This window comes from Rhineura floridana, chromosome 18 (genome assembly GCF_030035675.1).
Source record: "Rhineura floridana isolate rRhiFlo1 chromosome 18, rRhiFlo1.hap2, whole genome shotgun sequence".
NCBI classification, from domain to species: domain Eukaryota; kingdom Metazoa; phylum Chordata; class Lepidosauria; order Squamata; family Rhineuridae; genus Rhineura; species Rhineura floridana.
The window spans coordinates 6,395,780-6,410,406 of record NC_084497.1 but is presented as its reverse complement, the minus strand read 5'-3'; the positions used below and the strand labels follow the sequence as shown (position 1 = coordinate 6,410,406).

At 48.4% G+C, this 14,627-nt stretch overlaps 1 protein-coding gene across 1 annotated transcript in view; it reads left to right on the top strand.

The window, feature by feature from the left end:
• GNG7 (G protein subunit gamma 7) overlaps positions 1–14,627 on the top strand; it is a 106,541-nt gene that overhangs the window by 13,870 nt on the left and 78,044 nt on the right. The window contains exon 2 of the mRNA XM_061601134.1: positions 6,175–6,252. The gene's annotated coding sequence lies outside the window, so the exon portion shown is untranslated. The remainder of the gene's footprint in view (positions 1–6,174; positions 6,253–14,627) is intronic.

Below are 14,627 nucleotides of genomic sequence, written 5' to 3'. Positions count from 1 at the left end.
TATATCATGCTGTAGAAACAAAACCATAAACCAACAACGCCCCCGTTTTGCCAGCATACTAATAACAGGCAACATCATCTCAGTCTTTCAAATGCCTGGGGGGGAAAGGAAGTCTTTAGCTGGCACCGAAAAGATGTCAAGGAAGGCACCAGGCAGACCTCACTGGGGAGCTTATTCTGCAGGCAGGGAGCCACAGTTGAAAAGGCCCTCTCCCTTGTCGCCCCCCCAAACTTCTTTGCCACTTGGGGCCCCTTCTTTTTCACTTGCTTGGCCTACCTGCCTTGCTCGGCCAGACGCCCTTCCAGCCCCCGGACGAGGGGGAGGTTTCATTTCCAGCTAAAGCGACCTCTTGCTCGTAGGGACAGAAGAAGTGTCCTTAGACTGAGTCAGACCAACAGTCCATCTCGCTCACTGGCTGGCAGCAGCTCTCCAGGGGTTCAGGCCCCTAAGGGTCCCTCCCAGCCCTGCCTGGTGATGCCAGTGGGGGTTGAACCCCTCCCCTGATCTTTTGCATGCAAAGCAGATGCTCTTATCCCTGAACTGTTTTCCTTTCCTCAGAAATAATGCAAGATTCTAGTTCTCATGACCCAGAAGAAAGGGCGGGTTTAAACAGGAAGTCCGAGGAAGCGTCCTTACACTGAGTCAGTTCTCTTGGTGCACCTGGCCCAATGTTATCTGCATGGATGGCACCTCTCCAGTCCTACCTGGAGATGCCATGGGAGGTGGGGGTAGGGGATGAACCTGGCACCTTCTGCATGCAAAGCAGGTGTTCTATCACTCGAGCTGCGGCCCTTCCCCTGTGAACAGCCCAGGCTGTCTCTTTCCGTCTCCCTGCCTGAGGTGGGTGGGGGGCACCCAGGGGCGGCAGGGGCTTGCTTGCGGCTGCCTGTGCCCCTCCCTGCGCACCTTAAGGCATAGACTGCATAGTGCGTACTGATGACCCGTGAAGGTAGGATCCGCTGGAGTTGCTTCCTCTGCAGAGGGCCTGAGGTGTAGTTATTAATGAGAAACGTACAGGCACAGCATTAAGAAATGAAAAGTTGCACTGATTCCGTTACAGCTCATCTCCCAAAGTTCTGTTTTAGGAATAGGTTGTTGCTGTGGGCTCATTGTTTGGGTCCAGACCTCCAGAGGGGCTGTGGTTGTTGTTGCCAATAATTTATTCATTCTTTTACATAATTTATAGCCCACGCCTTTGACATAAATCAAAGTTCCCAGGGCAGCGTGCAGAGGAATAAGAAGCAAACAAATCAACGGTTCTGTCCCAAATAACTCCTACTCAGAGCAGACCCATTTAAATGAATGGACCTAAGATAGCCAAGAGCCAGTGTGGTGTAGTGGACTGCGACCTGGGAGACCCGGGTTCGAATCCCCACACAGCCATGAAGCTCCCTGGGTGACCTTGGGCCGGTCACTGCCTCTCAGCCTCAGAGAAACCCCCTCTGAATATCGCTGACCATGAAAACCCTCTTCGAAGGGTCGCCATAAGTCAGGATCGCCTTGAAGGCAGTCCATCCATCCATCAAGATAGCCATGTGCATTAACTTCAAGGGGTCTACTGTGTGTAGGACTCGCATTGGATACAATCCCAGGTGTTTTCTTTCTGTCTCATAATACTAACTAGAACGTAAGGGTGGAAGATTCAGGGCAAACCAAGGGAAGTGTGTATTTCATTGTAAGACAACAGGTCTCCTCTGAGCAGTCCCATTCTGCAACCTGACACCTTTTGTCTGCTGTTGCTTTCTTCCATCAAGGAGTGAGGACAGGAAGAAAGGAGTGCATTTGAAGGGGAGGGGGAAATACAGCTGGGGTCCTCAGTCCTGAACTATTTGGGTACAGACCAGTTTGCGGATTGTAAGACAGCCTTTGCTAGCCCAGTGCCCCCCCGGACATTTTGGACTGCACCTCCCATCAGTCCTAGGCATCTGTATAAAGCCCAAAACGGTTACTCGAGCCTTCCCCCAGCCTGGCTCATGTTTGTAGACTGAGCTGTGAGCTTTCCTTGAGGAGGCTGTCTTTGTTTTGGCCCATGGCACTACTTGAAATCTGCAGCCGCTTAGTTTCCTTCCGAAGAGGATCACAATATTTTTAAGGCAGAGTCTAGGCTAAGAGGTACTACATGTAAAACCATGTTGGCAAAACCCTTTCACACACATACTACATATATATATATTTATGTGCCTTTTAATTTATATGGATTCACTTACACGGTTTTACATAGTTTCGCTTGCACCTGACTTGGAACAGGGGTTTGATGTGCATGGAGTAAAACAGTGGCCTGCTGCCCATTGCTGTAGATCACAACAGCTCAGGGTGGGGGGAGAGTTTGAAGGAGCAAAATCCTGCTCTGCCCTGTGCCTAAACCAGTATCTTGGTGCTCTCCATGCAGAGGTCCTTTCTTCCTCCTTTGCAAAGAAGCCTGGCTCGCTTGGGTGCCTGTGCTCACCTGCTCATAAAACACTGCCGTGTGTGTCAAGAGCCGTGGATTGCCAGCTGCTCCTCTCGGGCGCTTTGGAGGGCTGCCTGTGGCTTGCAGCGAGAGAGCCGCTTGCCGGCGGTGCTGCGGAACTGCACGTGGCTGCAGAGAGCGCCGGTGCTAGTGGGAAGCACGATCACGGACCAGGCCCGTCATTGAGAATCAGCTCAGGCAGTGCTGTCTCTCGCAGGCCCTCCCATCTCTCCTCCCTCCCTCCTCCTCCTCTCATTGATCTCTCTCACTGAAGCTCTCTTTGCTGTGAGGCAGCCCCCCAAATGCCCTTTTAGCAGGACAATCCTCTTTGGTCCCCTCAAAGCACAGCTCCCAGGAGCCTCATGCATGGCTCACCTCAGCTGGCCAGGATGGAGAGTGGACAGGACAGGAAAGAGGCCATGGAGGGAGCAAAATGGGCAACTGAAAGATTCCATCTCCTCCATTTCTGCCCCCCCCCACCAGTGATAAGGTGCTGCTTGCATTCTCTGCCCCACCTCATCCTGATGCAAGTGGGACCCACACTGGGAAGATCCGGGGAGAGGCTCGCATCTCTCCATGCAAAGTTATTGAGCCTTTTTTCTGGGAGGTTTGCCCCTTTAAAATGTGCCTGATTTTACTGGATTTATTAGTCCCATGTTGTACCCAAAGGTCTCCAAGCGACTTACAACATTGTTCAAAACAAAAATAAGAGAGAAATCAACTCATTTGAAATGTGGTGTTGGAGGAGAACTTTGTGCATACCATGGACTGCGGAAAAGACCAATAATTGGGTGTTAAGCCAGAACTATCACTAGAAGCTGAAATGATGAAACTGAGGTTATCACACTTTGGACACATCATGACAAGACACGATTCACTAGAAAAGGCAATAATGCTGGGAAAAACAGAAGGGAGTAGAAAAAGAGGAAGGCCAAACAAGAGATGGTTTGACTCCATAAAGGAAGCCACAGACCTGAACTTACAAGATCTGAACAGGGTGGTTCACGACATATGCTCTTGGAGGTCGCTGATTCATAGGGTCACCATAAGTCGTAGTCGACTTGAAGGTACATAGCAACAACAAACCCATAAAAATTAAACACACACACACAGAGGAAGTTTTGGCAGCCCACGAACACAAACATCATCATCTTAGTCTATCCAGTGCCTGGGGAAAAGATAAGTCTCTTCCTGGCGCTGAAAATATTGGGGAAGAGCCATAGCTCAGTGGCAGAGTCCCTGCCTTGCATGGAGAAGGCCCCAATTCAGTCCCCAGTGGCACCTCCAGGTAGGGCTGGGAAAGGCCTCCACGTGACATCTTGGAGAGCTGCTGCCAGGCAGTGTATACGATACTGAGCTGGACAGGCCAAGGGTCTGACTTTATATTGGCCTTTTCTTGTGTTCCTGTTCCTATTTATTCGGACTCATGAGGACCGGAATCTTGCATGACTTTGAGGGGAAGGGCCATGGCTCGGTGGCAGAGCACTTGCTTTGCTTGCAGAAGGCTTTAAGTTCAGTCCCCGACTAGACATGTAAAATTTCCAGAAATTTTGAAGCCATGGAAAAAAGTCCTCTTGTGGATAAGGAATTGGTTAAGAAGCAGAAAGCAGAGAGTAGGAATAAATGGACAGTTCTCCCAATGGAGGGCTGTAGAAAGTGGAGTCCCTCAAGGATCGGTACTGGGACCTGTACTTTTCAACTTGTTTATTAATGACCTAGAATTAGGAGTGAGCAGTGAAGTGGCCAAGTTTGCTGATGACACTAAATTGTTCAGGGTTGTTAAAACAAAAAGGGATTGCGAAGAGCTCCAAAAAGACCTCTCCAAACTGAGTGAATGGGCGGAAAAATGGCAAATGCAATTCAATATAAACAAGTGTAAAATTATGCATATTGGAGCAAAAAATCTGAATTTCGCATATACGCTCATGGGGTCTGAACTGGCGGTGACCGACCAGGAGAGAGACCTCGGGGTTGTAGTGGACAGCACGATGAAAATGTCGACCCAGTGTGCGGCAGCTGTGAAAAAGGCAAATTCCATGCTAGCAATAATTAGGAAAGGTATTGAAAATAAAACAGCCGATATCATAATGCCGTTGTATAAATCTATGGTGCGGCCGCATTTGGAATACTGTGTACAGTTCTGGTTGCCTCATCTCAAAAAGGATATTATAGAGTTGGAAAAGGTTCAGAAGAGGGCAACCAGAATGATCAAGGGGATGGAGCGACTCCCTTACGAGGAAAGGTTGCAGCATTTGGGGCTTTTTAGTTTAGAGAAAAGGCGGGTCAGAGGAGACATGATAGAAGTGTATAAAATTATGCATGGCATTGAGAAAGTGGATAGAGAAAAGTTCTTCTCCCTCTCTCATAATACTAGAACTCGTGGCCATTCAAAGAAGCTGAATGTTGGAAGATTCAGGACAGACAAAAGGAAGTACTTCTTTACTCAGCGCATAGTTAAACTATGGAATTTGCTCCCACAAGATGCAGTAATGGCCACCAGCTTGGATGGCTTTAAAAGAAGATTAGACAAATTCATGGAGGACAGGGCTATCAATGGCTACTAGCCATGCTGGCTGTGCTCTGCCACCCTAGTCAGAGGCAGCATGCTTCTGAAAACCAGTTGCCGGAAGCCTCAGGAGGGGAGAGTGTTCTTGCACTCGCGTCCTGCTTGCGGGCTTCCCCCAGGCACCTGGTTGGCCACTGTGAGAACAGGATGCTGGACTAGATGGGCCACTGGCCTGATCCAGCAGGCTCTTCTTATGTTCTTATGTTCTTATGTTCTTATCTGTGTGTTTTTTCCAGAAAAAAAACAGATTTTTTTGGAAAAATTGAAAAAATGCAATATTAGCACTTTTTACAGATTGAAAATCACTTTGTTACTTCAGGAACATCACATGTAATTGTGTACAAGTTGGTTTGGCATAACATTATCACATTTGGTATATTAAAAGTACATTTTATTCAAACAGTGATTGCAAATTGAATTTACTTTTTTAAATGTTTACTTTTTTTTTTTTTTGGTAACAAATGGAGGTACAAGATCCTGAACCGTAAGGAACACCTGAACTGGAACCTCTTTCGTTTTGTCAGTTTACGAGGCAAGGAACAATTTAAAAAACACACAGAAGAAGCCATCCACATTAATAACAAAGAAAATTATTAATATCTCTGCTGGTCAAGCAGACAGAAAGCATCCATTCCCATAAAAAGAACTGAGGGGAAAAAGGGGGGGCTAAGAGTCAATGAAACATTTCATTCATCGTGCTAAAATGAAGCATTCCATAATCCATTTGTTTCTTCAATTTTTTCAATTTTTTTGGGGGGGGGAAGTGGTTTTCCCCCCCGGGCTTTCACATCTCTATCCCGAACGCCATCTCCAGGTGAGGCTAGAAAGTCCCCTGCCTGCAAGTTCTGTCCCTGAGCTGCGGCCCATCCCTGGCTAGATCTTGGCTGTGATGTGGTTTACAGTGCGAGTGCCCGCTCAGCTTTAATTTGCGTAATTAAAGGCATGTCACCTACTTGCCTTTTCTGCAAACTAAAAAGCCCCCAAATGCTGCAACCTTTCCTCAGAGGGCAATCGCTTCTTCCCCTTGATCATTTTGGTTGCTGGCTGGGCCTCATGGGAGTTGTAGGCCAAAGCATCTGGAGGGCTCCAGGTCGAGGGAGGATATTGAAATGGCTGTTCCTCCCTGATATTCACCTTATTTTTGCTGTTGTCTTTCTAGGCACCCAGACCTCGGCCTTGTCTACGGGAGCAACACCTGCGGGCCTGAAAAGAAGCCGTTTTGCTTTCCGCTTAACAGGTAAGCCCTGGCGAGCTCGCTGGTCTCTGGCAAAGATGGCCAGCCGTACCTTTCCCAGGTGGCTTTTCCGTCGTCCAGGCTCCGTCACCGGAAAGGGTGCCTCTCTCTCGCCCCCGCTGGCTGCACTTTCGCCGGCCACGGGGCACGTGGCGAGAGCCTCGGGAACCAAGCACAGTGCTCCAAAGGTTTACAGGTTTGCCCCAAGCATGCCTCTCTGCAGCTTCAAGAATTAGCTCACAGGAAGCTAAGCTGCCTTCCTACATTGGCATTTGTTTCACCTCGGGTGACACTTGCAGTCGTTTGCCCTCCGGCTGGTGAGTCGGCCCTGGTGAGCTCTAGTCAGAAAGAAGCCACGGGGTTAGGGTTGCACTGTTTAGAACCTTTGCGTTGCTTATTGATTTATTACATTTGTACCCTGCCTTTCTTTTCATGATTGAAACCCAAGGCGGCTTACGTACGGTTCCCAGGCGGTCTCCCATCCAGGCACTGACCAGACCTGACCCTGCTTAGCTTCAGCAGAGCGCTGGCCTCAGGTGCCTTCAGACCACAGCCTGAGTCGTTTCCAACTAAGTTCCGCTTAGAGTAGGCCCCTTATACAAGGTCCGAACACTGGTCTACCTAGCTCAGTGCTGTGTACGCTGCCTATCAGCAACTTGCCAGAATTTCTGGCCAGAGGAGATTCCCAGCTATACCTGGAATGGCATGGGGAACTGAACCTGGGACCTTCTTTATGCCCTTCCCCAAGCACTTGCTTTGGTTTTGGTAAGCCTACAGCTAAAGGCTATTTCCCCACCCCACTGTGGGTCTCGGGTAATTTTAGACCCCTTTTTTGGGAGCAGGGTCCCTATGTCTCCAGCATCCTACAAGCCAATCAGCATAAAAGGGGAGTGTGTTAACCACTGAGAAGAGTCTTCTCATGTGCTTCCTTGTCCTTTCCTGCTGATTGGAGCCAGTCAGGGTGAAAGGAGGCGAGTCTGCCCCTGAGAAGACTCTTCTCAGTAGCTAACATTCTTCCCTATCATGCTTATTGACTCCTGGGGACATCTGTTGTTGTGGGAGAAGGCATTCACAAAAATCTCGTTTTCAACCCAGCAGCAAAAAAGGGGGAGGGTGCATGGCTCTGACTATCAGGGAGGGACCCTGCACTTCTGAATTGGCCACCATGCTACTGCACCCCCCTTCATTGCATTTTGCCCCCCGTTTTCCTGTAATGTGGAATGCTGCAGGTAAGTCACGAGTTGATTACGTGAGGCAGGCGAGTGATGCCTCAGTCTTTTGCAGCTCTCCTGGTTCTCTGGATTCCTTTCAATCTGTAAAGAAAACAAGTCATATCCAACTAAGTTTTACACTGAGTAGACCCATTGAAATTAATATATTTAATGAATGGACATGGACTGCCTTCAAGTCGATCCCGACTTATGGCTACCCCATGAATAGGGTGTTCATGGTAAGCGGTATTCAGAGGGGGTTTCCCATGGCATCCCTCTGAGGCTAGTCCTAGCCAGATCAGCTTGCCACAGCTGCACAAGCCAGCCCCTTCCTTGTCCGCAACTGCCAGCTGGGGGGCAACTGGGCTCCTTGGGACTATGTCACGTGCCCACGGCTGCACAGGTGGCAGGGCACGTAACCCCTGAGCCACTCACTGTGGGGGTGATCTTTTAGCTGGTCCTTTACACCCAGGAGACACAAGCGGGGATTTGAACTCACAGCCTCTGGACTCCCAGCCAGGCTCGCCCCCACAGCCGTACCAGCTTCTCATTAATATATTTACTGTCTATATAATGTATGACTAAGCTAGTCGTGTCTGGCAAATTCGGTGGGTCTGCTCTGAGTTTGGCTAACATTGGATTCAACCCAACGTTTCTTGCTGAAAATTCTGACCTCTCCAGACCTGGACAGACCTGAGAACTTGGCTTCCCCCAAACTCTGGGTTGCTTCTCAGAGTTGGGAACGGGCCTGAACCAATTCTGAGACCGTCTCTGAGCCTATAGATTGAGCTCGTCCTCAGGACATCTGAGTGTAAAAAGGGTCTGTGGAGGCCGGTGCTCACTTGCTCATTACATGCGCAAAGGTTCTTGGGATTGTTGTTGACCACAAGCTGAATATGAGCCAACAGTGTGATTTGGCTGCAAAAAAGGCAAATGCTATTTTAGGCTGCATTAACAGAAGTATAGTTTCCAAATCGCTTGAAGTATTGGTTCCCCTCTATTCGGCACTGCTTAGATCTCATCTTGAGTGCTGCGTCCAGTTCTGGATACCACAGTTTAAGAAGGATGCAGATAAACTGGAACGGGTTCAGAGGAGGGCAGTGAAGATGATCAGGGGACTGGAAGCAAAGCCTTATGAGGAGAGACAGAAATAATTGGGCATGTTTTAGCCTTGAGAAAAGAAGGCTGAGAGGAGATAGGATACCATTCTTCAAATCCTGAAAAGGTTGTCACATAGAGGAGGGCCAGGATCTCTTCTCAATCGTCCCAGAGGGCAGGACACAGAATAATGGGCTCAAGTGACAGGAAGCCAGATTTCGGCTGAACATCAGGAAAAAGTTCCTAATTGTGAGAGTGGTACAACAATGGAGCCAGTTGCCTAGGGAGGTGGTTGGGCTCTCCGACACTGGAGGCCTTCAAGAGTCAGCATGCTTGGGATGCTTTAATTTCGATTCCTGCATTGAGCAGGGGGTTGAACTCAATGGCCTTATAGGCCCCTTCCAACTCTACGATTCTGATTCTATGCTCTGATGGAGGTGTCCATTCCCAGAGCTCTCTAGTCATGACTGATGTTCAGGCAGTAGTGAAATGTGCCCACAAGAGGGCAGCACATGCCCACAGGATGCTCGTAAGGTCTCCCAAGTTGTGAGAAGATTCAGCATGATTGATTAATGAGAGCCCTCCTTCCCTCCCTGGTGCTGCCCCCCCCCCGAAAGTCAATTCCAGGTGACTTGCTCTCTCTAACCTTCTCCCCTACATAAGAAACCTGTGCTGGCTGATAGGCGGCAGGCAAATGGCTGTCCTTGATATCGACGTTGTTGCTATGTGCCTTCCAAGTCGATCATTTGTCTTTTTCGTGCTCTCCTCAAGCTCTCCTCCAGCACCACATTTCAAATGAGTTGATTTTTCTCTTATCCGCTTTTTTCACTGTCCAACTGTCACATCCATACATGGAGATCGGGAATACCTGAATGATCCTGACTTTAGTGTTCAGTGATGCATCTTTGCATTTGAGGACCTTTTCTAGTTCTCTCATAGCTGCCCTCCCCAGTCCTAGCCTTCTTCTGATTTCGGGTCTTTGACCGCAAATAAACTCAAATAAACTTGAGCCTTCTTCTGATTTCTTGACTATGGTCTCCATTTTGGTTAATAACTGTGCTGAGGTATTGATAATCTTTAACAAGTTCAATGTCCTCATTGTCAACTTTACATAACTCTTCCCCGCCTTGGTTCCCCCCCCCCGCACTGTTTTCAGGAGGTTATGTTAAGAGTATGCCTGGCCCAAGGTCAGTCAGTAAGCTGTGCAGCTGAGCAGAGATTTGAGCCCATCTCTTGTTATCTTTTTGGCGCCGACTGAAGACCTTCCTCTTTCAACAAGCCTTTTAAATAGAGACCTTATCCCAGTCTGCTACTGAAGACCTTCCTCTTTCAACAAGCCTTTTGAATAGAGACCTTATCCAAGTCTGCTGCTGAAGACCTTTCTCTTTCAACAAGCCTTTTAAATAGAGACTTTATCCCAGTCTGCTACTGAAGACCTTCCTCTTTCAACAAGCCTTTTAAATAGAGACCTTATCCCAGTCTGTATTGGAATTGCTTTTTAATATGTTTTTAAACCACTTTTTTTTAAAAAAAGATATTTTTAAACCTTTTTTTAATAAATGTTTTTAAAGATGTTTTGTCTTAATATATCTTAAAGTCTGTCTTTATGATGTTTGAAGTGTTTTTAGTGCTTTCGTTTGCCACCCTGGGCTCCTACTGGGAGGAAGGGCAGGATATAAATCAAATAATAAATAAAATCAATAAATGAACCCGGGTCTCTTCCAACATTTGACCCACTGCATCATGCTGGTTCTCTTGCTGGCATCAGGGCAAACATTGGATCCCAGGGAGCTGCCTTGTGCTGAGTCAGACCATGCATCCATCTAGCTTAATGTTGTCTGCTGTGACAGGCAGCAATGGCCCTCCAGGGCTTCAGACAGGAATCCTCCCCAGCCATACCTGGAGATGCTGTTGAGGAATTGAACCTGGGACCTTCTGCAATGCACTGTAGGTGCTCTGCCAATGAGCTGCCACCCTTCTCCTAAAGATAAGGTAAGATTCTAGTCCTCATGGTGAGTAAGGGCTGCTTTGAAATAGGAACATAGGAACGCTGCCACTGGTGCTCTCTTGTCTACAGTGATTGGCAGCAGTGGCTCTCCAGGGTTTTAGACTTGGGGGTGGGATCTGTTCCCAGTCCTACCTGGATTGAACATGGGACCCTCTGCCTGCAAATCAGGCCCTTCGTCGAACAAGAGAGACTGGGGGATGCTACATGCAGCGTTGCTATCTTTTGAGGTCAGCCTCTTGAGTCTGTTACGTGCTGCACACAGTTCAGAATGCCTTGTTTTTTGGGGGGTGCTGTGTAGCCCCCTTCCCTTCCTTTGTAAGGACTCTGTGCGGTTTTCACAGACGGACCTGGGGCCAAAGCGTTGCCCGATCATTTTCTCTCCCCCCTCTTTGTGCCAGCGAGCAGGTGCTCTCGTTCTGCCTTTGTTCAGCCTGCCCAGTGATTGGTTCCGTCCTGTCGCTCTAATTAAGCTGAGCGCTCGCCGGTGGAATGCCGTTGCCCACGGGGGAAGGTTTTGGGTAGAAACTGTTCCCTCTCCTCTCCTTGCTCATTGCTGAGAGATGAGGACTATGGCTAAAAATAGCCCTGGCTGTCATTTGGTACCTGCCACTCAGCTAGCATTTCCCATGATGCTTTGGAAAGACTCACTAAGGAGGACTCGGCAGTGGCAGCTGCCTGCTGTATGTGACATACCCTCGGCTGTCACTGTGGCTGCAGGCCCAAAGCCAGGCTGTAGATGCCTGCTGTCGTTTTTTTCAGACACTGTGCCCAGTTCGTGCAGAACAGGCTTGCAGTTTACCATTTGGCTGCCGTAGCTGCTTGTGGGGTCTCATCCTGTGGGGGTGGCTCACTAGCCACCCACTTCCAGGCCTTTAAAAGGGGCTAAGAGAAGAGGATGCTGTAAATAGCTACCAGCGATATATTGTCCCCTAGTGCTGGAGGTGGCACGTCCCTGAATACCAGTTGCTGGGGGAGAATGGATCCTTCTTGCAGGCATCCTGAAAGAGGCATCTAGGTTGGCCACTGTGAAAACTGGACGCTGGATTAATTCACTGCATTGCCTTTCTGAATCGCTTCCTAATGAAGCATCTTGAAGCGATTCCACAATTCAGGTTAAAAATAATAATAGATAAAACAACTGCATATATAAAAACAGTTAAAACCATTTCGTATACAGAAACAATTGCAAATCCAGTACAGATACTGACTTGGATTTAAAAATAAAATCCACTGGGAAGACTTGTTGACCACAAGGGCCTTTGATCTGATCCAGGAGCCAGGCTCTTATAATCTCAGATCCTCTGGGCTTCAAAATTGTATTTATTTATTTACTATTGCATTTATATCCTACCTTTCCTACAAGGAGCTCAAGGTGGCGTGCACAGTTCTCCCCGTCTCCATTTTATCCTGACAACAACCCTACAAGGTAGGTTAGGCTGAGAGAGAGACTGTGACTGGCCCAAGGTCAGCTAGCGAGCCTCATGGCTGAGTGGAGATTCGAACCCTGGTCCTCCCAGGTCACAGTTCATCACTGGCTCTGAAAGCTTAGGACCATAACAGAAAGTCTCAGGTTTATTCCCTGGAAGCATCTCCAGTTTAAAAAAAAGGAGAGCAGCAGCCAGTCAGAGCAAGCGAAAGTTGGGCTAGGTGGTCCAGTAGTCTAGAGCCCGCCTGATGTTGTTTTTATTGTGCATTCACGATGATTTGTGCTCATGATGGTATTGGGACAGTTATACACTATCCTGCTTCAATACTGTTTACGTCTCCAAAAGTTTCGGGGCAGACGTACTGCTTCGTTCCCAATCAGTACAAGGCCCGTAACTTCCTACTGAAATCCTGTAACTTTTCACCCCACAAACGTTCCAGGATTTCTTTTTATTGCACAGTAGCATATGCGTGTCTCTCCAGGCGGCAATAGCGCGATAACGCTGGGGGAAACTGCAAAAGTATATTCTAGCGTACAACTTATTCTGTCGTCATAACCTGCCCTGGGACCGTATGGTGAAGGGCGGGTGAAAAATCAAATAACCAATAAGCCATCCAAGTTGGTGACCATCACTGCATCTTAAGAACGTAGGAGGCTGCCTTCCGCCGAGGGACTGGCAGTGGCTCTCCAGGGTATTACGATGATGACTATGATGATTTATTAAACTTCGATCCTACCTTTCCTCCCAGAAGGTGTATAGGGCGGCAAACAAAGGACAAAACACTAACAATGTCTTAAAACACCTAAAAAAGAACACATCTTAAAACTTTTTAAAAATAAAACAGCTTTGAAAACATCCTAAAAAGCAGTTCGAACACAGATGCAGACTGGGATAAGGTCTCTACTTAAAAGGCTTGTTGAAAGAGGAAGGTCTTCAGTAGGCACCGAAAAGATAACAGATGATGCCTGTCTAATATTTAAGGGGAGAGGAATCCAAAGGGTCGGTGCCATAACACTAAAGGTCTGCTTCCTGTGTTGTGGGGAACGGACCTCCTGATAAGATGGTATCTGCAGGAGGCCCTCGCCTGCAGAGCGCAGTGATCAACTGGGTATATAAGGGGTAAGATGGTCTTTGAGGTTTTAGACAGCGAGTCTCTCCCAGCCCTACCTGGAGATGCCATTTGGGACTGAACATGGACCTCCTTCATGCAAAGCAGATGATGTACCCATTGAGCTATGGCCCTTATCCAACTGCTTGCGGCAGTGAGTTCCACAGTTTAATAATGAACTGTGTGAATCATAGAATCATGGAGTAGGAAGGGGCCTATAAGGCCATCGAGTCCAACCCCCTGCTCAGTGCAGGAATCCAAATTAAAGCATCCTTGACAGGTACTGCTGAGCTGCCTCTGGAATGTCTCCAGGGTTCAAAAGCCCACCACCTCCCTAGGTAATTGAAGAAGTGCTTTCTTTTGTCTGCTCTTAATCTCCCACCATTCAGCTTTATCGGGCAACCTCCCAAGTTTTTAGCATCAAGAGAGAGACCCAGAGCTGAGCAGGGTGGACGAGGAGGTCCTAGAAGGTCCTGATGTGCGCAAGGTGGGTTGACTGTGATGATTGGGGGTGGGGGAGAAGTCTGGTCACCCAGATGCAGGCAGTTTTGCCCCTGCATGTTCTATTCCATCCAACCGTGGTCTCCTCCATGTTACATCAGAATTGGGTAACCCGCAGTGACTCTCTCTGCTGGGCCCATGACCTTGTAGCCCAGAACGTAGCTGGCCAATGTGTAAGCCATACTGACACAGTACCTGGTGTGAACCCGCCTTACGTGATTGTGCAGCCTTCTTGTGAATCCAGTCAGGTGCTTCTACTTGTCTCTGCCTGACTCAGCTAATTAAGCCTTCTGGAATTAGTCTTTCATTGGAACAGTATGCAACGATTGAGGTGCCTGCCACGTTCCTCCAAGATGAGCCTACCTGCTGCGTGAGTGTGACACCACCGCTGGGGTGACGTCACCTAAGAAAACCCAGAGTGTTTGCTTGCCATTTTGCCCCTGTAGACACATTCATCACTCTAGGATGAGGGACTATGTGTGTGTGGAGGAAGGGGCACAGCCGCTGTGCCCAACTGATCCATCAGTTGTCACTGGCGGGAACTTGATACCCAACAGATAGGGTGCAACGGGGGCGGCTGGACTGCAAATTGCTCAAGGTGACCAGCTCAGGGGGTGCTCGCTGCCTAGCAAGACCTCTGACTTCAAAGGAAGAAGGCTTGGGCAACAGCCGAAGGAAGCTGTACTGTTTGCAAGTCACAGGCTGATTGCAAAATAACCCTTTTGCCAAAACCCTTGAGGCTATGTCGAGGCCTTTTCCGTGCATGCAGTGGAAGGGAGGGATGTTGGTCTGCACCATCCTTTTCTGGCCTACAGCTCTCGCTTGTGCCAGTAATGCAGAATTTGGCCGCTTATATAGCGGGCAGCCTGAGGGAGGCTGGACTTCCAACTCTAGACTTAAGTGAAATTTCATGCATCTTTCACCACTGGCTTTTTTTTTTTTCAAGAGGACAGAATTTGATGTACTCTTTACCTGCATCGCTTGGAGTACAGCTGTTCTGCGTAAACTCTGCTGCTGCTATTTAT